We start from the raw sequence: 22,863 nt of genomic DNA on the forward strand, positions 1-22,863 counted from the left end.
TTGGAAGAAATTGTACTCCTTAGAACATGTGATGCTCTTAGTTCCACACCTATCCCTAGACTTAGGATTTGCCTTAGCCACAGATAGGAGCTGATTTATTATGGATGAAAAGGGCTGAAGGGGGGTTTATTATGAATGGCGAACCAATCTTAGGTAGATCAATAACAAGCCATGATGGGAATGGGTAAGTTTAATGGACAGACTGTGAGTGTGTGCAAAAGTAAAAGGATGAGATTGAATCTTGAAGGAGGGAGGAGCAATATCTCTACACATGGCATCGGTAACCTGATTTTCACCATGGTACTTTCCCAAGGCACCACCGAAGTGGTTTTCATCGTTGGACGAAGTTATTTCTCTTTACTTTATTTTTTTATTTTTTTGATTATTTTTTTGTGTTTTTGATAACTTTTTTAATTTTTTTGTATTTTTGACATTAGAATATTCTGAAGATCTACGTGTAAAATTTGCGAAGGTGCATGTTGTTGATAGGATCTTTCAAAGGTTCTCTTTCTGGTGTCAAAAGCTGATATGCACCTGATCCGTAGACTGCTGTGATGATGTAAGGATCAAGCCAATTCAGTTCAAACTTGCCCTTCTTCTCTCTGTCTTGTTGATTTTTAATATTTTCCTTGAGAACTAAGTCACCTACCTCAAATAGATGAGGCTCAACCTTATGATTGTAACTGTGACTCATTCTTTGTTGATAAGCCTTGAAGTGATTAAAAGTAATTTGTCTTTGTTCATCCAATAGTTCTAGTTCTTGTAAGCGAGAGACCCTGTAGTCTTCATCACTGATAATGTTGTACAAAGAGACTTGCAAAGATGGTAACTTGACCTCAATAGGCAAGATAGCTTCGATGCCATAGACAAGTGAATAAGGTGTGGCTCCTGTAGGTGTGCGATCACTTGTGGGATAATCCCAAAGTGCGGGATTAAGTTGGATATGCCAATTTTGGCCAGCGTCATCGATTGCCTTTTTGAGGATTTTAAGAATGGTTTTATTAGACGCCTCATCTTGACCATTACCTTGGGGGTAGTATGGAGTGGAGAAATGATGGGTAATATGGAAGCGATCACAAAGTTCATGAACATCCTGGTTCTTGAAGGGACGTCCGTTATCTGTGATGATGGAAAGACGAATAACGTACCAACAAATGATATAGTTAAGAGTGAATGTAGCAATCTATTTTCCAGTGACCTGTGTAAGAGGAATGACTTCAATCCATTTTGTCAAATATTCTGTGGCAGTGATAATGAATTTGTGTCCATTGGAAGGAGGGTGAACCTTGCCTATGAGATTGAGTCCCCATGATAAAAGGGCCAAGGAGTCGCAATTGGTTGAAGCTCTTGTGTTGGTGCATGAATAAGATCTCCATGAGTTTGACATTGCTTACATTTCTTGACAAACTGATATGAATCTTTTTCCATACTGGGCTAGTAATATCCAGTCCTGATGAGTTTCTTGGCTAAGGTAGGACCACTAGAATGTGGACCACATATACCTTCATGAACCTCACGTAACGCAATTTGAGCTTCATCCCCTTCTAAACATCTAAGAAGAGTTCTATCTAGACCTTGACGATATAAAATATCAGCTAAAATGACATATCAGGAAGATTGGCAAATAAAAGTATGACGTTGGTTATTGGATAAGTCAAGAGGAAATATATTGTTATGAAGGTATGTGAAAATGGAACCGTACAAATGGGAATCAAGACCAACAACACATATCATCTTAGAAGGAGTTATCTCATATGAGGGAACCAAAAGGTTATCCACCAAGAACTCATAGCGGGTTTCATTCTGCGGTAGATCAATTAGTGAGGCAATAGTAGCCATGGTATTTGCAACTTGATTCTGTTCTCTTGGTATCTGCTCAAAGGTCATCTTTATAAAATATTGCTTGAAGTCATCTACCATTTTCTTCTAGGGAATTAATCTTTCATCCTTTGTTTGTAGTCATTGGTTTCTTGACAAATTACAAGTTGAGAGATTCCCCAAAAACATGAAGTTCCTAGATCTTCCACTGAATTGCAATTCGTCATCGATATGATTTTGGAATGGAATCCCCTTGAGGTGTGATAAAGAGGATGCCAACTCCTGCACCATGATTCATGTATGATCCATCAAAGTACAATTGCTAAGACTTCATTTGTGATACTATCAGGATGGATTCATCTGGAAACTCTAAAGTTAGAGGAGCATCATCTATCATGGGTGCATCTGCCAACTGATCTGTGATAGCTTATCCTTTTATTGCTTTTCTATCCACATATTCAATATCGAATTCACTCAAGATCATCACCCATTTAGCTAGTCTTCCAGTAAGCGTCGCCTTATTAAGAAGATACTTCAATGGATCGATCCTTGCAACCAACCTAGTTTTATGAGTTAGCGTGTAATGTCGTAATTTCTGCGAAGCAAAAACCACAACGAGACACATACACTCAATTGGTGTGTAGTTAAGCTCATAACTAACCAAAGTACAACTGATGTAATAGACTGCCTTTTCTTTGCCTTCAGCATCTTGTTGTGCCAAGAGTGCCCCCAATGTTATTTTTGTAGCTGATATGTAAAGTAACAGGGGTTGTTATGGAACTGGTGGCATCAAGACTGGTGGATTCAGAAGATAATATTTGAGTATCTGAAAAGCCTATTGACAGTTACCATCCCATTTGAATTTGATGTTTTTTGTGTAGCAAGTGCTGAAAAGGATGACATTTATCCACAAGTTGTGCTATGAATCTTTGTATAGACTGGAGTCTTCCTTGTAAAGATCAAAGTTGATTGATATTCCTTTGTGGTGGCATCCTTAATATAGCTTTGAATTTTGCTGGATCGACTTCAATTGTTTTTGAAATAATGTATCCAAGGAGCTTCCCGGAGGTTACTCCAAAGACACACTTCTTGGGATTTAGTCTCACTTTGTATTTTTCCAACTAATCAAAGACCACTGAAAGGATGTCCAAATGCATGTCTCTATCTAATGATTTTCCCAAGAGGTCATCAACATAATCTTCTACAGTTACACGCTGTCAGCCCCAATTTTAAAATTAGAAAATTTTGAAATTTTGGTCTTTGAAATCTTGCGTGTGATAAATGTTTGCCTAGAGAGTTTCCTATCATCCACAGATGGAATCATGTTGATATAAAGAGTTTCCAAAAACCAAATTTTTTATTTTATTTTTATTTTGTTAGACATCAAGGTAATGAGTATTCATCTCGTTCAAGACAACGTTCCATTTTAGGTACTTGTGGAATCAATTCCAAGTGTGGATAAAGAAATTTTGGATTCGTCTTTATTGCCAAATTGACTTGAGTTTCTAACACAAGTTGTGGAAAGTCCATCAAATGCCAATAGCAAGAGAAGGTTAACTCCAATCGGCCTACTGCTGAGCTGAATAAAGAATAAAATAAGCCAATTCAATCAACTAACAAGCATACATGAAACTACCTATGTGGAAAACTTTGACAATAGAAGGATACACTGATGAGTTAGAGTGAAGGATGAAGGGGCCGATATGTATTTGCGGTAAGTTGGCAATTTCATTCTATTTGTACCATCATCAACAGTTCACCTAAGTTTGCAAAGTTGGAGGTTTGTTAAAACACTTTCGAGTGAGAAATTCATCATCGACAAGCTGGTTTACTTTCAAAAAAGGCCAATATACTTGCATGTGGCATGTTTCCAAAGTTTCATTTATCCATCAGCAAATTTTGGTCTAGTTTACAAAGGCACTGAAGAACATTTGAAGAAAACTTAATGGTAGCTTGTGCTACTTTTAAAAGTCACCGATATCATTTCAAAACAATTTGATATTTTGATAATAACTTCTAAGTTGCCGAAGATGTTTATGCAAACCAATGATGGAAGCTGCAAAGAATAAGCACATCGATGAAATGAATAAACAAGCCGACACACGTAAGTTGTGAAGATAGCTCGCACATCGTGATTACATGCATAATGAAGAAGCACAGTTAAGGTGCATAAACTATTTTCCAACTTACCAAAAAGAAAGATAAAAGAAACGATTGCAGGGAATTACACAAAATGGATTCGTTGTGCATGCTTCAAAAATGATCAAGCAAATGCAGCGCACATATCTTATTGTTGGAATTTCTCCAGTTAGCATGTATGCAAAATGAGGAATCATAGACAAAGCATCAAAATCATTTGACAATGTAGACATGTTTCTTGGATAGTTTGGCGACATAACTCAAAGAAATGTGGTCTCATGACAAGCAAAGATTGTAGAATATGCACAAATCGATTTGTTAAAATTAAGAAGTCTTTAGAAATTTTCAAGTTGATGCAATTGGTGGATGTAAAACCAAATTCTTTTCCAAATATTCTTTCCATTGATGTCAAAATGGAAGACTTCGAATCGAAAGTGTAGAGGATTGACACCCGGCTTCTTTGGAGTCCAATGCTTGTTGACTCTTGCTCTCGGGCTAGTGATGGAGTCGCTATATTGAGCATTCTTCCCAACTGGGCGACAAATTCATGTTACGTATTGATTCTTGACTCGGTTGATATCGACAACTTGGCAAAGTTGATCAACGCGCCGATACCTTTCTAACTACAAAATCGCACCACCAAGCTCGCCTTAAACGTCCTTTTAGTGGAAGGAATTTACCACGTGGCTAGGAAAGAAGGTTGAAGTTGTTTTATAACTACCTATTAACATTTTTTTTGCATGCCGATAGATATGCATGCTATCATGCTCTCTGAACTCCACTCGCAGGTATTGAATAAGAAATGTTTAAACGCCTTATTTCTGCAGATACCCGGATGGCTCCTCTCACGCAGATGCACTTGGTGGGTGTAGAGGTATTCATTTCCAAGTGAATGGAATTGCAAACATAGTGCCAGGTTCTGCGATTCCTTTGTGACTGCACCGAATATGGGAGTTCTTACAAGTACAAAATGTTGAGTCACCAAAAGATTTTTTTTTTTTGCAGGAACACACACAAAGAATAATGGTGAATCCAAAATGGTTGTGGTTTGCACATTTCATGACAGTGAATGCCTAGGGTCTTTAGAAGATAACACTTCATAGCCATGAGAAAGAATAAGGGTTTGTGCGAGCAATCTAAAGGTAGCAAAGTGCAGTCGTATATGAAGGATAGTGAGTTTGCACTGACCCAGAGACACATCAATGTCATAGGCACCATGTGAGAGACAGAAGATAGTTTGAAAACAGAGTCATTTTGACAAAGGAATAGCCCAATAAAGTTGCAAAGACAGTGATAAGAGGCTTAGATAGAAAAAAAAAACAAGACACAATGGTTTAGTCCAATACAATGAGAAACAAAGTAAATACAATGCCAAAGATTTCAAATAGAAGCCAACCATAGACCTGTCAAAACAGTGAGTAGCATATCTATAGGAGATATCAGCCTTAGGTCAGTGAACAAAGGTATGAAGTTTTGAATGATGAATAAAGGTAAACCTTAGTCATAAAGAACGGTGCTAACAAATCTAAAGATCTGAGACAGTGCATACATTACATCTCAAGTAGTGCAGTCCAAGCTATTGGACAATTGATTCACAATACTGAAGACATTGACAACATGAATGGTTGATAGAAATCATCAATGAGCAGAGAATCTATCAAGCATGGTCACAGCTATCACAACAACCCCAATAGATCTAATGCACAGTTCAATAAACAGTGAGAAGATAATGATCCGAGTCTTTGTCATAATCAGCCCCAAAACACCAAAGGAAAAGTCATTTTTCCATTCAAAGAAGAAAACATCAAATAGACAACACAAAGACCATTAAGACAGTCTTAAAAAAATACACAGATCAAAACAAAGAAGTGACAGAGAGGTCAATCACAGACCTCAGTTTCAAGAAGGTAACATTGTGTCATTGATTGTCAAGATAATCATGAGCAGATTAATATCAGATGCCAGCTAAGAATCATTATGATGATCACTTAAAGGCCAATAAAGTAATATCAAATTCTATGAGCAGCCATTCAAGGAGGAACAAATGGATCATCCATGATAAAGACAGTGGGTAGATCTTACTTATGGGCGAGACATAGTCACTTAATCAAGTCAGTCGCAAATCTTCAAAGTCTCAAAGTTTCAGTAACATTGACATAGAAGACTTCAATACAAAGGGTCTGCGAAAATACCATCATGAAGTACAAGGATCAAGAGTATGAGTATGCTCTGATGATCACCACCATGATTCCAGAGGTTCACGATACCAAGATTGGGCACATAAATTTGCAGGAGATCAAAAGGTTCTTCATGGAAGGTGACAGATCAAAATTGTCTTGTAGAGTGGCGGGAAGTGGCTTGATTGAAGCAGCATGTTTTCCCATATCAATTCAATGTGCATATTTGGTACTAGAATGCTCAAAAAGATATAATCCCGATGCAAGAGAGATAAGAGCTGCAGACGGATCCTTAATGGCCAAACTAGATGGAATTTCAATAGCTATTATTCTTCGTTTGCCATATAAGGAAAAGTTCACTCACATCGATAAGCAAAAAGCTTATAAATACTTCAGCGACAATAGAAGCAAATGCCTCAACAATCTGGCTAAAGAATGGATGGTTGCGCCACGGGGAGGAGAGTCTCAGCTTCCAAAAACACTCCATCGTTCTCTTTTCATCAAAGAGATTTGTTACTTGATTTTGTTACTCCATAGAGTGACAGGAAGTCCTGACTCCACTGAGTTTGAAATGTGGATGTATCTCTTCATAACAGTCATCTCTGCCAGTAAGCAATTCATTGACTGGGGCCATCTCATCAGCAACTGCATACATGACGAGTTAGTGCACTTCAAAACAAGTCAACGTTTCCATATGATCTCTTACTTGATATATGCTATTGCTAATTTGAGGTCATGGCCAGGGTTGAGTACTAATGGTGTCCTGAATCAAGAAACTCAAGTTTACCATTATTACAAGCAATTGCAACTTGAGGAAAGCTTTGTGTATTTCAGGCGGGTGAATGACGCTTTCACAATGTGGGTAGTAAGGTTATTACAAGGAGACATTGCCACCAGAATATCAAAGGAAGCCGCTAAATTGATAAAGAAATATGGAAGTTTCTTCATCCAGTTTCCGAGATTTACCTATCTTCGAGTAGGAGGATTTGAAGGTTATCCACCCAAGCCACCCAGATATGTTGATGATAAGCTCATTTTAGTTGAGCTTTGTCGGCAATTGGTTTCAGTTCAAAAGAAATACAGAGATAGAAAGAATAAAGGCGTAGCCTTTCCCATTTGTCTCGGGCACTATAGATGTGAGTCAAGTTCAAGAGCAGATGAGACAGAAAAAGCTTTAGCCAAGGTCAACTTGTATCTATATCAGATGAGGTTTCCTTTTGATAGTAAGGATTATGTCAAGAGCAGCTTAAAGTTAGGCCCTGGCTATTTTCATTTTCCTAATCTCGAAGACTTTTGGGAGGATTGCGAAGACGAGTTCGAGGTTAGAAAAAGAGATTGGACCAGGTTAACTTTGAAGCAAATGAAAGATTTCAAGATGGATTGGACCATAGAAGGCATTGAAGATGATGGATCTGATTTGATTGATCCTATCTATTTTGAGCAAGTCCAGTCCCAACCACTTCTCAGTTTGAATTAGGCAGATCTGGAAATGAGAGATGTCAGAGAAAGAACAAGTTTTGTAATCAAGAATTCTAAAGCCTGGATTAAGAAGAAGATTACTCAAATGACTGCTACCAGACCAACAAAGGAAACTCCAAGAAGGAAAGGAAGTCAGCTTGAGAGCTCTACATCGCTGCATTCTTCCCATACTCTAGCTAGGGATACTCCTTCTTACCAGAATACTCAAGGAAGTGATGGAGATGAAGACCCTCCAAGGAGGAACAATCTTCAAAACACATGTGGTGATGAACCCCGACAAAAGAGGAAGAAATCCAAAGCAAAAGACATAGAAGAAAATTCTATTGCAAGTCAAGTAAAGGATCAAGTTCTAGTGGAAATTCTGGATGACACAAGATTTGATGATGGAATGTGTAATCACATAAATCTGTCCACTTAATTAAATGAATATTTAATATTTATTTGATTATTTAACCATCAATTAATAATTAATTAAATTAATATTTAATTAATTCATCTTAACCCTCTTCTCCTATTAGTTAAATAAATTATTCAATTTATTTGATTTAATTCACTTAACCAAATTCAGACTATTAATTAAATAAATAAATCATATTTGTTTAATTAAATCTTCTCTCACATTTAAATAAATTAATATTTATTTAAATCCCCCAAAATCCCACCTCTCACATTTAAATAAATTAACATTTATTTAAATCACCTTTATCCTCCACCCACTTGTATTTTCCTACAAAAGCAAGTTACACAATTATTTTAAATAAATAATTTATTTAAATCACCTTTATCCTCCACCCACTTGTATTTTCCTACAAAAGCAAGTTGCACAACTATTTTAAATAAATTATTTATTTAAAATCCTATTTATCCTCACCCACTTGAAACCTTTAATGGTTTCCCTTAAAGTCCTCAAACTTGATGGCTTTAAAGTCTTCAAACTTGATGGCTTCCTTCTATAGTCTTCTTAAGCCTTTAATGGTTTCCTTTAAAGTCTTCAAACTTGATGGCTTTAAAGTCTTCAAACTTAATGGCTTCCCTTAAAGTCTTCTTAAGACTTTAATGGTTTTCCTTAAAGTCTTCAAGTCTTTAATGGTTTCCCTCAAAGTCTTCAAGCATTTTAATGCTTTATCTTCCTTTTTCTCATTTAAATAAATTAATATTTATTTGAATATTTATCCAAATGCAAATTACACCATTTAATTGAAATAAATGATTTTATTTTAATTGAAAATACCAAAATTCCCCCCACTTGCATTTTCCTATAAAATCCACTTGCATGTCTAAACCCTTCCTAATTAACCTAATCCATCCCCTAAATATTGTCACATTCCTAAGCAAATTGGAGTCACTTCTCAAAGACTCCAAAGTCTTTGAAAAACAATTAATGCTTTGTGTGTTCAACAAATTAACCTCTAAAGTCTTCCAAACCACTTATGGCTCTTACATGACTATTAATGGTTAATTCCACTTGCACCCATGGTTAAGGACTTTGACCCCTAATTTAACCCTCATGTAACCCATGTGTCTCTTCAAAGCATTTATTTCTTTGACTAGGGTAACCATCATGTCCCCTCAAGCATTTAATGCTCCTTATCTCTCCTCTCAAGCCTCCTCATGGTGACACTTGTCAACATGGGATTGGATTGAAAGTCTCACATGGATTGAATATCTTTCAATCCTAACCCTTGTTAAGATTACTCAATCTTAACCCTTCATTTCCCCATTTCTTCTATAAATAGAACCCTTCTCCTCAAGCAAAAAAAGGAAGCATTAGAGTATTGTTGTTATACTGACATTAACATAGAGCTTTCTCATAGCATCACTATCTACACTTGCATAGCATTTGCTTATCATATTCAACTATCTTGAATCTCCATATGGATCCATGGCTAGTGCTAAAAGCTGAGAGTTTTTTTGGTATTTTCAATTAAAATAAAATCATTTATTTCAATTAAATGGTGTAATTTGCATTTGGATAAATATTCAAATAAATATTAATTTATTTAAATGAGAAAAATGAAGATAAAACATTAAAATTCTTGAAGACTTTGAGGGAAACCATTAAAGGTTTGAAGACTTTAAGGAAAACCATTAAAGTCTTAAGAAGACTATAGAAGGAAGCCATCAAGTTTGAAGACTTTAAAGCCATCAAGTTTGAATACTTTAAGGGAAACCATTAAAGGTTTCAAGTGGGTGAGGATAAATAGGATTTTAAATAAATAATTTATTTAAAATAGTTGTGCAACTTGCTTTTGTAGGAAAATACAAGTGGGTGGAGGATAAAGGTGATTTAAATAAATTATTTATTTAAAATAATTGTGCAACTTGCTTTTGTAGGAAAATACAAGTGGGTAGAGGATAAAGGTGATTTAAATAAATGTTAATTTATTTAAATATGAGAGGTGGGATTTTGGGGGATTTAAATAAATATTAATTTATTTAAATGTGAGAGAAGATTTAATTAAACAAATATGATTTATTTATTTAATTAATGGTCTGAATTTGGTTAAGTGAATTAAATCAAATAAATTAAATAATTTATTTAATTAATAGGAGAAGAGGGTTAAGATGAATTAATTAAATATTAATTTAATTAATTATTAATTGATGGTTAAATAATCAAATAAATACTAAGTATTCATTTAATTAAGTGGACAGATTTATGTGACTACAGAATGCATTCCATATCTCCCTCAGTTCCTATTGAATCCCTACGACAAGAAGCACAACAAAATACTTTAGTCATGGATTCATCATTTCCAAGCAAGCCAAGTGATCAATTTGAAGAAATCAGAGAGGTGACTACAACACTGGTAGCAAGACAGGAAAACATCCAAGAGCCCACAGAAAATTCTTCATTCCCATGGTTAGAACAAAGTCTATTGAAGAAGAGGAAGGTAGAAAAGCTAGTGGTACCTGAATTTAGTAGCATATCTAATCTTTTTGGAAGAGCTGAAAAACCGAAGAAACTCAAAGTATCCTCAAGAATAAAGACTGATCCAAATTCAAGGAATATGTGCTTAAAGATTGCTCAGCCCATATCTGAGAAGGATACAAATGAGGCCACCTCTGCGGACTTTGTTGTGACAAAGATTGATATGGGACCTTCTTCTCATGAGTTTGATATTCAGAACTTTAATGTGATGGCAGCCAGAATGGTGGAGAGAAGTGAGAAGGATAAGCAATCCAAGGATCAATTGAAACAACAAGTGCACACTTTGTCTTCTTACTTGAGATCCGTAGTTGATACCTCCACTATGCCACTAAGTGTAGATCGCCAACCAATTATATTTACACCAGAAGAAGTAATTGAAAAGAATGTTATGGATAATCTTCAAAAGTACCAAGCCTATGGAAAGGTAATTGAAGGATGGGTAGAAAGGGTCAAAACTCTCGCATGTGAATTCCTAGTCCAAGCAAAATCTATCCATGATGAGGCCTTAATAAAGAAAAATACTATTGAGAAAGACTTGAAGAATGTCAAGAAAGAGGAGGTAGCCTGGAAAGAAATTGTGAATGATTTTAAACAAATGATAGAAATTGGAATGGACACCCTTGCAACCGAGAAAATCTTGCCTAGTAATGAAAAAGATTATCCAGAGATATGGATAGAAAGCATTAATTGGAAACTAGTGATCATAGATCAAGTTTCATTAGAGTTAGAAAAGCTCATTCTTTCATGTGATCAAGTGTGTACCAAACTCCAAGGACAACTCACTACTCTTCTCCCAGATGTGACATTGATGGAAGATTTGCAGGTGTTACAGAATAGCTTCCAGAACATGGTAGATCAACAGCTTTTTAACAAGACAAATTTCAGTGAAAATACCATCGAAAGGTTGATTGATATTTACTATTCCTTGAGAACTTCTATGCCTCAGACACTCAGCATGGTGACACAACTAAGTGGCATTCATAGAAACTTGAAGACATGGAAAATGAGGATAGCTAACATCCTAATTCCCAAAGGAAAATCCGTCACTTCGGCCATTCGACTTTTCAGAATCTTCAGAGACAAAAAGGACCTATACAACCTAATGTGCCTATAGAAGCAACAGCCTCATCAACAATGCAAGGAGTTAGCTTAGAATAAGTGCAGAGTTGCATTTTGTATAGTCTTCATTTTTGTTGTGTTACTCGCATCATGTTTTTGTCTTTCTTTGTAAATAACTCTCATGATCGAGTTTCCTTTCTCTCATCTCTATTTCTGTGTTGTAATAAAGGATAATCTTGGCTCTTTTCATATGAGGTATTTATCCTAAGTTCTCATTTTGGGTAGTTATTCTAAGTAGTTATTTCTTCCAAAGTTGAGGAAGTTATTTCAAGTAGTTGAGGAAGTTATTTCAAGTAGTTGAGGAAGTTATAAAGTAGTTATAAAGGTGGTTAGGGTAGTTACCTCAGGTGGTTACCACTTCACCTATATATACCTCATTATTATTCAATGTAAAGGGAGAGATTCCACTTTTTCACAAGCTTTGTATAAGAGACTTGGATAGTATTATTCAAGCAATTAAGCAATAGAGATCAATTTGGATGTGTGTTCAACTTATTCTTATGGGTTATTATCAACGTTCTTATGTTTGATTGATGATTACCTAATGCTTTCCCTTTAACATTGAATGTGAAGAAGTTTATTTCAAGTTGTGGTATCTCAAGCTTGATTATATGGGATTTATTTTAATCTAGATTCATACCTTATATGGCGTTCAATCTTTCTTAATTGTTCCTTCTTTAAATTTTTGAAAAATCCAAATACCCCCATTATACGAGGGAGCTGCCCCTCTCAAACGCAGAGAAGAATTACCATTCTTTTGTTTTTGTGATTCTTCAACTATTGTGAACGCTTTGTTGCTAATTACAGGGCAAAACAGAGTTTTTCAAGAAAGTTTCTTAAAGCAACAAATCCGTTTACCAACACACGCATAAGATCATAAAAAATAGTAGTCATGGCTCTTTGGTATGTAGTGCCTACATTCTTTAGTTTGAAGGGCATGACATTTCAGGAGAAAGTTCCCCAAGGACAAGTAAACGCTATTTTGTGTTGATCCTCAAATGCAATTTTTATTTGGTTATAGCAATAAAATCCATCCATCAAAGATAACATCGCATGACCTGCTGTGAGATCCACTATCAGGTCTATGTTTGGCAATGGAAAGTCATCCTTTAGGACAAGCTTTGTTGATGTCTTTGAAATCTATACATATTCTGATGCTGTGATCTGGCTTATTGACTGGTACTAAGTTGGAGGTCCATTCAGGATAATCAATTGGTCGTATGAATCCATCATCCAACAATTTTTCAAGTTCTACCTTTACTAATAATGCCACTTGTGGATGCATCTTTCTTAATTTATGTTTTATTGGCTTTTCTCCTGACTTAAATGTCAAATGATGCATTACTAGATCAGGATCCAATCTAGGCATATTGACATATGACCATGCAAAATTGATTTGTCGTTCTGTGAAGAAACTTATGAACTTCAGTCTTTCTTTCTCTGTCAGAGATTGTGCTAGGAATATGTAATGTGGAATCTCTTCTGTACCGATGTTTGTTTTGATAGTCTCCTCTACTAACATGGATGATTTTTCTTCATATGATGCTGGGAGAATGTCGAGCCTTCCATCTTTAGGCACCTCAGAGAGGTTTTCACCCTCAGATACATCCTTTCTTTTTACTTTTTAAGGGTTAGATAGTGCCACAATGTGGTTTTCACCGTAAAACCCATGATTTGTTTTTGTTTTTACATTTTTATGACTGGAAGGTCCAACACCCTCACCAAAATATGCCATGCTGTTGAGTTCTATAGTGTATCCCACCTTATGGTCCCCAAGCGGAAGATCATCTCGTATGCCTAAATAGTCGATGAAGGCCTCATCATTTTGGAATGTGTCTAATTGTATAGGTCCTTCATAGTCCCAATCAATAAGTTGGTGGTGAACAAGGGGAAGGCCATCAATGCTTTCAAAGTCAAGAGGAGTAAGGGTGAAAATACAATTATATTTAGGTATATCAAGGTAGTTGTCGAGGTCATCGCTGACACTCTCCTCATCTTTCTTGATCGTGAACGAGTCCAAATTGTCATCACTAAAAGCGCATTCAAGAATGGGTGTCCTCATTCTTCGTGATTTCGACCTAGAACCTAAAAACAAAGGCTGTGTGGAATCCTTAAGGGTTGTTTCTTGACCAACTCTGAATTTTCTATAAAATTCCTCTTCTTCTGTGGGTTCACTTGGTTATCTGAATGTCTCGATAAGTTCATAATCACTGAATGATTTGTTCGAACCCCATTCCTATCCATTGGAGTCGGTGGAATAGCAGCTCTCTTGTTGATCATTGGAATTTTTTATTTGCAATGCTTCTTCTGATTTTCGAGTGTTTATCTTGAAAGGTATGAAACCAAGCCCCTTCGAGCGCTGATTTTTAAATGTCAATTCTGGTTGTAAAGGTTGAGTGATACCTTGTTTTCTTAAGCCAAGAGGACTTTTACCATCATACCCAAAATTTTGTAGGATTTTGAATCCTTTGCCATATTTTTCACATGGTATCTCGATGTGATCTTGTGTATCATTTCTAGGGTCTTTGTAAAGAATTTTGTATAAGTCTTCTTCTTCCATTTCACTCCACTTTTGGAATATAGTAGGATCCCATTTTAGCGCAATGATAGATACCCATTTAGAAGGATGTGGTCATCCATATTCTTTTGGTGAATTCATAACTTGCCACAAGCGCAGTGTTTGATTTAGAGTGTATTCACCCATGCCTTTATCCTGATATTTCCCTTTAAGCTCACCTTGCTTTGATGTTGAAGGTTTTAATGACTCAGAGTCAATATATGCAGATGATGGGATAGCCTCTCTATTAATTGGAATTATTGTCTTAGCTTTTGGCCTCAAATTATTGCAGTATATAAATGGATTAGGATCACCATTAACTATTACTTCAATTCCATTATGAGGAAACTTAATGCATTGATGGTATGTAGATGGGACTTCCCTCATCTCATGAATCCACATATGTCCTAGCAATATGTTTTATGTGAGATCGAGGTCTAGGACTTGAAAAACCACATCCTTTGTAACCGGCCCTACTCTAAGAGGTAAGGTGATTGTGCCCTTGGATGAACACTCTTCATCATCATATGCCTTGATGGTAATTTTGTTTGTAGCATTCACAACTTTATCTAAATATCCCAATTGTATTATTGTGCTCAAACTACATATATTGAGATCGACTCCTCCATCTATCAGGACTCCTTTTATTCGATGTTTATACAGGAAGGCTTCAATGTGTAAAGGTGCATTATGTGGTTGGCTTACAGAGGCATCGTCAACTTCAGTGGATGTAAGAGAATGTGGAAGAGAAAGGTATCCCACCATGGCTTGAAATTGGTCCACGTACAGATCAGTGGGTATATAGGTTTCTCTTAAGACTTTGTCAAGTATGGCTTTATGTGAAGGAGAGATACACAACAATTCTAGGATTGAGATAAGCACGGGTGTGTTCCCTAACTGTTCTACTAGGTTGTACTCAGGTTTGGATGATGAGGAAATGGTGGTTTTAGCTGGAGCACCTTGCAAGGTGACCTTATCTCGATGAGTTGGGACATTACATTCAGAGGTAGATTCAGAAGAAGTTCCAATGCCTTTTAGGATAACTTTGGTTCTTTGGGTAGAACTTTCAGGCATTTTATCCTTTATGATAATAGTAGAAACACAGTTGTCCATCGAAATGTGGTTAACGGTTGAATCATAATCATAGGACACCTTGGTATAGTTAGCTTGATCATTTGTGGCTTTGGCTTTTCCCTTGTCATGTTTAGGGGATGGTTCCTTAAACATCTCATGTTCTTGATTGGATGCATGTCCCTCGATCTCAATATCACCTCTATCAATAAGATCCTGTATAATTTTCTTCAAGCGATGGCAATTTCCTATTTTATGTCCCTTGCTCTTGTGATACTCGCAATACTCATTGTCATTCCACCAATTTGGTTTGACTTTTGGTTCATATGGAGGATTGTTTGGAAATGTTATTATCTTGTTTGCCACTAGCTTCCTAAAAGCTGATTCAAGTGGTTCTCCCAATGGGGTGAATTTCATTCGTGGTTTTGAAGTTTCTTGAGCATTTACTTGGTTGTTTGTAGAAGAATTGGATCTTGAAAGAATGATTTTTGGTCTCACTATGTTAGCATCAACAACGCCATCATTTACTGTGTTCTTGTTCTTGTTCCAAAATCATGGCTTGTCCTTTCCTTTAAAATCCTCTTTATTTTCTTTGAATATCTTGATGATTCCTTGATCAATTAAGACCTTGTCTGTCACTAAGCCTTTCTCAATGACATCCTTGAAAGTGGACAAACAAGCTTTCCTCAAGTCATAACCAATTTCTCTGTTGACATTCTATGTAAACATCTCTACCATTTGTTTTTGTGGAATTTCACAAGAGCATCTACTGGTTAAATTCCTCCATCTTTGTAAGAATGATGAAACTGATTCCCTATCTTTCTGTTTGGTATTGCACAAAGTGGCAATTGATATATCTGTCTCTATATTAGATGAGAAATTTTGTATGAAAGCTTCTGCTAGATCACCCCATGACTTAATTCCAGGTGGAAGTTGGGAGAACCATTCCATTGCTTGTTCACCTAAGCTTTGTGGAAACAATCTCATCAAGTACGTTTCTTCTGCTGCTACCTCAATGCAAGCTGTGAAAAACTATCTTATATGTGCCTTAGGGTCCCCTTTACCTCTATATTTATCAAAATTCGGTGTCACAAAATGTGTAGGAAAATGAGGCATTGGAATGCTTCTGTCAAATGGATAGGGACATATATCTCTCATTGGGTAAGCTAGTTTTGGTGTATTGATGTCCTTCATCTTCTTTTGTAAGTCCTTTATCTGTTGTTCCGAATTGTTTTTGGGTGGAGACCGACTTCTTGGATCATATCCCATGCCTGAGCCACTGGGTGGAGGAGGAAGATACTACATATATGGATGGTATTGATCATAAACATGTTCATATGGAGGAGGTCTATAATGATAATGCGTGTAGGGACCGCTTGATATGGGGTCATAAGGCCTATCATGAGTTTTCTCTTGTGTGTTGCCCCCAAATTTGACATGGGGTTTTCTTGTGTCCAAATTTTCAGCATGCCTCTAGATATCCAATTGCTTGTGAGGTTGGTCCTTAGAACTAGGATGCGATTGAGTGTATTTATCTGCATAAGATTTCCATAAAGGTCTGCGTGGATGGAGTTGTTAATGAGATGGTCTTTCTTGAGTATCATAAGCTTGATCATGTGTATTTGGGATCTCCAGTTTTTGAAACAAGGATGATGGTGACTCAGGCACGAAACATGATCCTCTAGTACCTCCACTATTAGGTCTCCTTTGATCCATGTTGAGTTTACTTTCTTGAATAGGTCGATTTTCCACTATTTGGGACATGTTAAAATCATGAGGTATCTTAGCTCCACTTTGTGCCATCACTTGTAGGAAATATTGTCTCTCTTCTCATGATCTCTTCAACAAATCTATTAAAATGGGGATCCATGATTGAGTCTTCCACTTCTGTTGAATGCACTGAAATGTTGTCCACATTGTCATTTTGTGCATCATTGTTGTTTGTATCATACAGGTTCTCAACATTCTGATTGTTTCTATAAATGTCCATGCCAGGTAATGTGGTATGATCATAATTGAAAAAGATATCGTTGTCATGCTCATAGCCACTCATGTTTGTAGACTCTTGAGCCTCTTTAGCTTCCCTCCTAGATTTTTGGGAACGAGTTTCAACCATGAACTAGGTCTTGACCAAGATGTGTGAGACTAGATGAAAATGGAAAAAGTATGGAAGACCAAGAGTTGGATGGAATGTAAATGAATCTAAAGTATACCTATAATGTCCAAAGAGTAAGACCAAGTATGTATGTAGTAGAGTACGCGTGACTTCCAAAGAGATGATAGATCTCTTGATGAGGCAAGTTGACCTTGACTCTAAGTAAGACCAAATGAGTCCCAAAGGTGATAGACCTTGATGAGGGACCACTTAGCAAAATGTTGTTGTATGTATTGTGTTGACAAAGCGAGACGAGGACAGACAAGTGACCTTTTGACTCAAGTTTAGACAAATGTGAATGTAATGCAAGATGTAAAGCAATGATGAACTTTATGAGGCCCAAAAATAGACTGAATGCTAGATGAAAACCTGGAGAAATAACCTAGGAAGCTCAAGAATTTTGAAATTGATTGCTCTTGTTTGTTGGACTGTAGATTTTTTTCAATACTGAACACAGACTTGCCTATATACTTCACAAACATGGTTACCCAACACAGACATGATTAGACACTACACAAATGCTTTTCTAAGAATTTTATGAATGCAATTTGTTATGATAACACATACGCGTTTCTGTCCTAAACAAACACGATTATAGGACAGATACGTGTTTCCAAAATCTGAGTGCAAATTTTCCAATTTGTAAAGTTGTTGTTGTGACCAAATCTAAATTTTTGACCGCTTTTCATGACAAGAGGACACAATGTTGATGAGGACTCTATGTTTGTAGGTGTTTGGACTCAAAATGACTCAAAGAAAAGCATGTTGTTTGATGTAAAAATGTTTTGCATATACTTGAAGACACAAAAGACACAATGTTTTGATGTTTGATCTTGAATGTTTGAATGCTTAAAAGAAGACAAACACAATTCCTATGGTTGGCCAGGACAATAGTTGTTGATCCCAAATGGGGTTTCCCCCAAGGCTATGCTATTCAAAGTGGAGACTTAGATGCTTGACCCCAACGGATCCACCCTCGACACTCACTTCTCTAGGGCAGCCAAGCACCAGTCCCCATGAAAACTCCTGATGAACTTTGTATCTCTACTAAGAACCGTATGTGTGTGGGCCACTCCAGAGGTCCGACCTCTTGCCCCAACAACTAGAAGGATTTTGGCTTTCTAAAACAAAAAGGTGCTAGTAAGGGCATCCGCTCGTGTGGCCATACATGCACCACTTTCAACTCTATAAATATAGAAGGCTCCTAGCAGGTAGGGGTTATGCCCTACTATTGATCAAATAAATTTGATCAAACGGGTTTATGGGGAGACATAGTGTCGGTATGGACTAATCAACGCAAGTTACCCATGACTTTCACCATGGATACAATTATTTATAGTGGTTCAAAAGAGGGGGGTTTGCCTCGCTACCACTTGGGTCGTTCCCTCCTCACTAGTAGTCCTAGTGACCACATAGGGAGGCATGCCCTCTAAAGATTAAACAAAAAGAGCCTATTACTCAAGATAAAAAAGACACTGGTTCAATTTTAGTGCACCAATTGAAGTGTTTACTAATCTATGAAAATAAGGAACACAATGAAAATCAAAAGAAAACCCTTGCCAAGAGCCTGCAACAAAGATTTGTTAGTAGTTTGGGTTGTTTCAAATGATTACCCCTTCCTCCAAACAAACAAGTTAGGTAAATTTTAGATCCAAAAGACTTTTTGAAATAGGGGCCTTCGACAATGCGATTTGTTTCAAAGACAAGCTGCACCAATTGGTTAGCTATATCACAAGATATTAGCTCGAATAAACTAGATCTGAAATAAAAAAGATGAAATGAAACCCTAAATGACGAAACAAAAATTTAAAAATGCAAAACCGAACACAAACGTGGTTATGCTCCACATGGACGGTTCTACAATATAGGCGCGGTTCTAGACCCCACAGATGCGGTTCTGCAACACAGACGTGGTTCTGCAACATAGGCGCGGTTAAAATGATCACAGATGCAATTATATCTCACAAACGTGATTAAATCTCCCACAAACATGCCTATAATGAAAGCTTGCAATCTGGAAAATGTAAATATTGTCAGAGACATAGACATGATTCAAGGGCACACAGATGTGACAGAAAAACAAAAAACGCGATTCCAAAAGGTGCAAACGCAAAAAGTCGAAATGTTGTTGGAAAATGTCAGATCTGCAAGTTCAAAAACACAAAATCTGCAACAAAATATGTTAAATGCAAAGGGGACAAGGGTCCCATGGGGCATGCCAACATGTTTATGGTGAAAAGTGGATAATGGAAACAACAATACTGAAAGGCTAAATGAATTCAACCACAAAACCCTAGCCTAACAACAACAAAGATCCACCATAACATATGAAGATTACTTAAGACAATACAAATCAACAAAATCACAAAGATTATTGTTAGGATTCCCAAAGATACTGAGAGGGGGGGGGTGAATCAATATCTGACCGGTATATGAATTTTCTTGAATTATAACATGAAAAGCATTTCAAAACTGTGTACTGGTAAACCAAAAATAATGCAGTAAATGAGAACAACAACCACAACATGAAAGATACACCATAACACAATAATTTTTAATGAGGAAACCCAGTGTGGGAAAAACCTCAGTGGGATTTGTGACCCACAATATTCGCTTACTGGCCAATAAGAGAATATTACTGATACAATAGGGGCCTGCACATGCAGGAAGGCCAAGTTCCTAGAGCTCACTACTCAGTTACAAAAGAAGTCACACTGACTTACAAAAATAGATTATACAAATCCAATATCATGTACTGCTTCAGATCAGCATCTGCTATGCCAGGTTTAATACCGGTTTAAGTTCTGCAATATTCATAAACCCTTATCCAAAATCTGCCTTACAATTCGCACATTAGGTCTACAATAATCCTTCCATACTTACCTCCAAAATGATCTACAAGATCTCATACTTATATGAGTCATGTTACAATCCGCCATGTCGGCTTACAAGAATATTTTATAATTAAATACGAAATATAATTAAACAAAATTCCTATTGGCCATGGTGCCGATAATCTTTCTTTTCGGTGCTGGTGAACTATATGCCGGTGTAGAGTCTAGTGGTGCCGGTGCCTGTCGGTATCATATGATTGTAAGGTTGCCATCAATGACAATACCTTCAATCACCTACAATTTCTCATTAGAGTGTGCATTTGCCAACAATTATACCATCACATGTCCACTAGGGTTTGAATCTTCATTCTTCCTATCTCCATTGATCTTGCTTGATATATTTTCTCTCAGATTTTATGTGTGCACAAGAGCTCAACAAAGAACGGAAATGTGGTTGATAGCTTGATCACAAGAAGGCTTGATTGCATAAGATTGATTAGAATGCTAAGAGCTTTAGAGGATTGATAATGAAAGAAGCATCCTCTTATATAGAAGACACTTTAGGAAATAGAGGGATAAGATTAAGATGTGTAAAAGATAAATGGTCGGCTAGGATTAAAGGGTAGGTAGAGAAAATAAGAAAATAATGAGAGGATAGGTAGTGTAGGAATTAAGAGATGAATGCCATGTGTCACGTGTAGAAAAGGCTAATGAATTAATTAAATAAATAAAGATTTATTTAATTAATAGAGGAAGTGGGATCAATTAAATAAATAAAAGTATTTATTTAATTTAGAAAAAGGACAATTTAAATAAATAAAAGTATTTATTTAAATAAGGAAAAAGGCTAGAAAAGGATAAATGAATGAATTAAATAAATAAAGATTTATTTAATTAATAGAAGAATTAGGCTTAAAATAATTAAATAAATAAAAATATTTATTTAATTAGAAAGGACAATTTTAGGTGTCTACACTATTGAATTCACTTAAGCCTAATTAATCGATTATTTTGACCAATCAAAAGTGATTATTATTTTTGTTTTCAAAAATAAACTTCATTTTTATAAAGTTGAAATTTATAATTTTAAACTTTTTTTTTGATAAGTAAATAGCTGCATAATATTTTAATATAATGTAGTCATATTGACCTAGAGAGTGCTCTGCAACTAGGGCATGAAAACCAGGGCACTGCTGGTTGCAGTACGCTTTCGTGTGCGGGGGCTCCCTGGCCTTGCTAGGAAGCCCTCAAGTCATTTATTGCCACTCCTGCATTAAATGGAGCCGAATAAAGATGGTTTCACCAACCCTAAACAACCCATTCATTCTATTGCGAATGCTCGGGAGCCGAAGAAGACCTTCAGCCAAAAGATGGAGGGCAAGAGGGTTTCATTTCCAGAAGATGCAAGATTCGAAGCCGCTCTCCACCATGAAGATGAGACCAATCTCACGCCAACACAAGGTGAGGTCCACTCCTCCAAACACATCACCATTAAACCTAATGACTCCATTCTTTCTGCCATTTCTTCGGAGATTTCTAGACTTAGGGATTCAACAATATTTTTTGCTACCTTTGATGTAAATAACTTACCATCTCATCAATATATGAACAAATGGCTGCAAGATGTGTGGGTTAATAAATTAGGGTTTCATTTTTCATTTTGTAGAATGATTCAGAAGGGGTTGTTTTTGATTTTCTTTGACAATAAGGAAACCCAAAGAAAAATTATAAATAAATAGTTCTGGTAAGTAGGAAACTCGTCTTTTAGGGCGGTTCGCTGGGACCCCAAAGCTTTTAATGATGAGATTGTTGCCCTTTCCTGCCCGAAATGGATAATTGTTAAGAATATCCCACCTTTCTTGTGGTCCTATGTAGATAAAATGGTGGAACCCCTAGGGAAAATTGTTAAAATTGATTCTTCTCCCTCGGTCCTCCCGCATCTTGATGCTAGACTTCTCATTGCTTTAAAACCAGGTTTGAGTTACCCTGTAGAAATTGTTATTCAGCTAAACAATAAAACCTATTGCTGTTCAATTTAATATATGGGCGGAATAGATGCATGTCACTACTATAAAGTTAGTGGCCATTTTAGGAATAAATGTCCCTTATTATTAGGCAAATCTTCAAAATTTAAATCTAGGGCATCCGGTCCCCCCTCGGTTAATGAAATCGTGCCCTTTGAACTTGACCCCTCGTCTTCCCCTCCCATCCCTTCCCCCCCCCTTCTCCTTCTTCTCCTTCCTCCCCCTCGCATTTTCCTCACACCCCTCCCGCTGCCTCTTCCTCCCCCTCGATGTCAAACTCCATCTTAGACTACAACAATACCATTAAAGAAGCCCTAGCCGCTGCTTAGCCTCCCCCCTTCACCCCCCAGGATTCACTTGAATTTCCTACTCATCCCTCTAATCTGAGGTCTCTTAATGCACAACAACTAGTGATGGAAAAATTGAGAAAAGCAACGGAAGCAAGAAAAGTACTTGAACTAAACCTCCTCAAGCAGAAATTGGAAATTGAAGCCTCTCGGTGTCATCTACCTAACCTTGAGGACATTGATAGGGGTACTCCAGATTTGGAAGGCACCA

This window comes from Cryptomeria japonica, chromosome 9 (assembly GCF_030272615.1).
Source record: "Cryptomeria japonica chromosome 9, Sugi_1.0, whole genome shotgun sequence".
In the NCBI taxonomy this organism is placed as follows: Eukaryota; Viridiplantae; Streptophyta; class Pinopsida; order Cupressales; family Cupressaceae; genus Cryptomeria; species Cryptomeria japonica.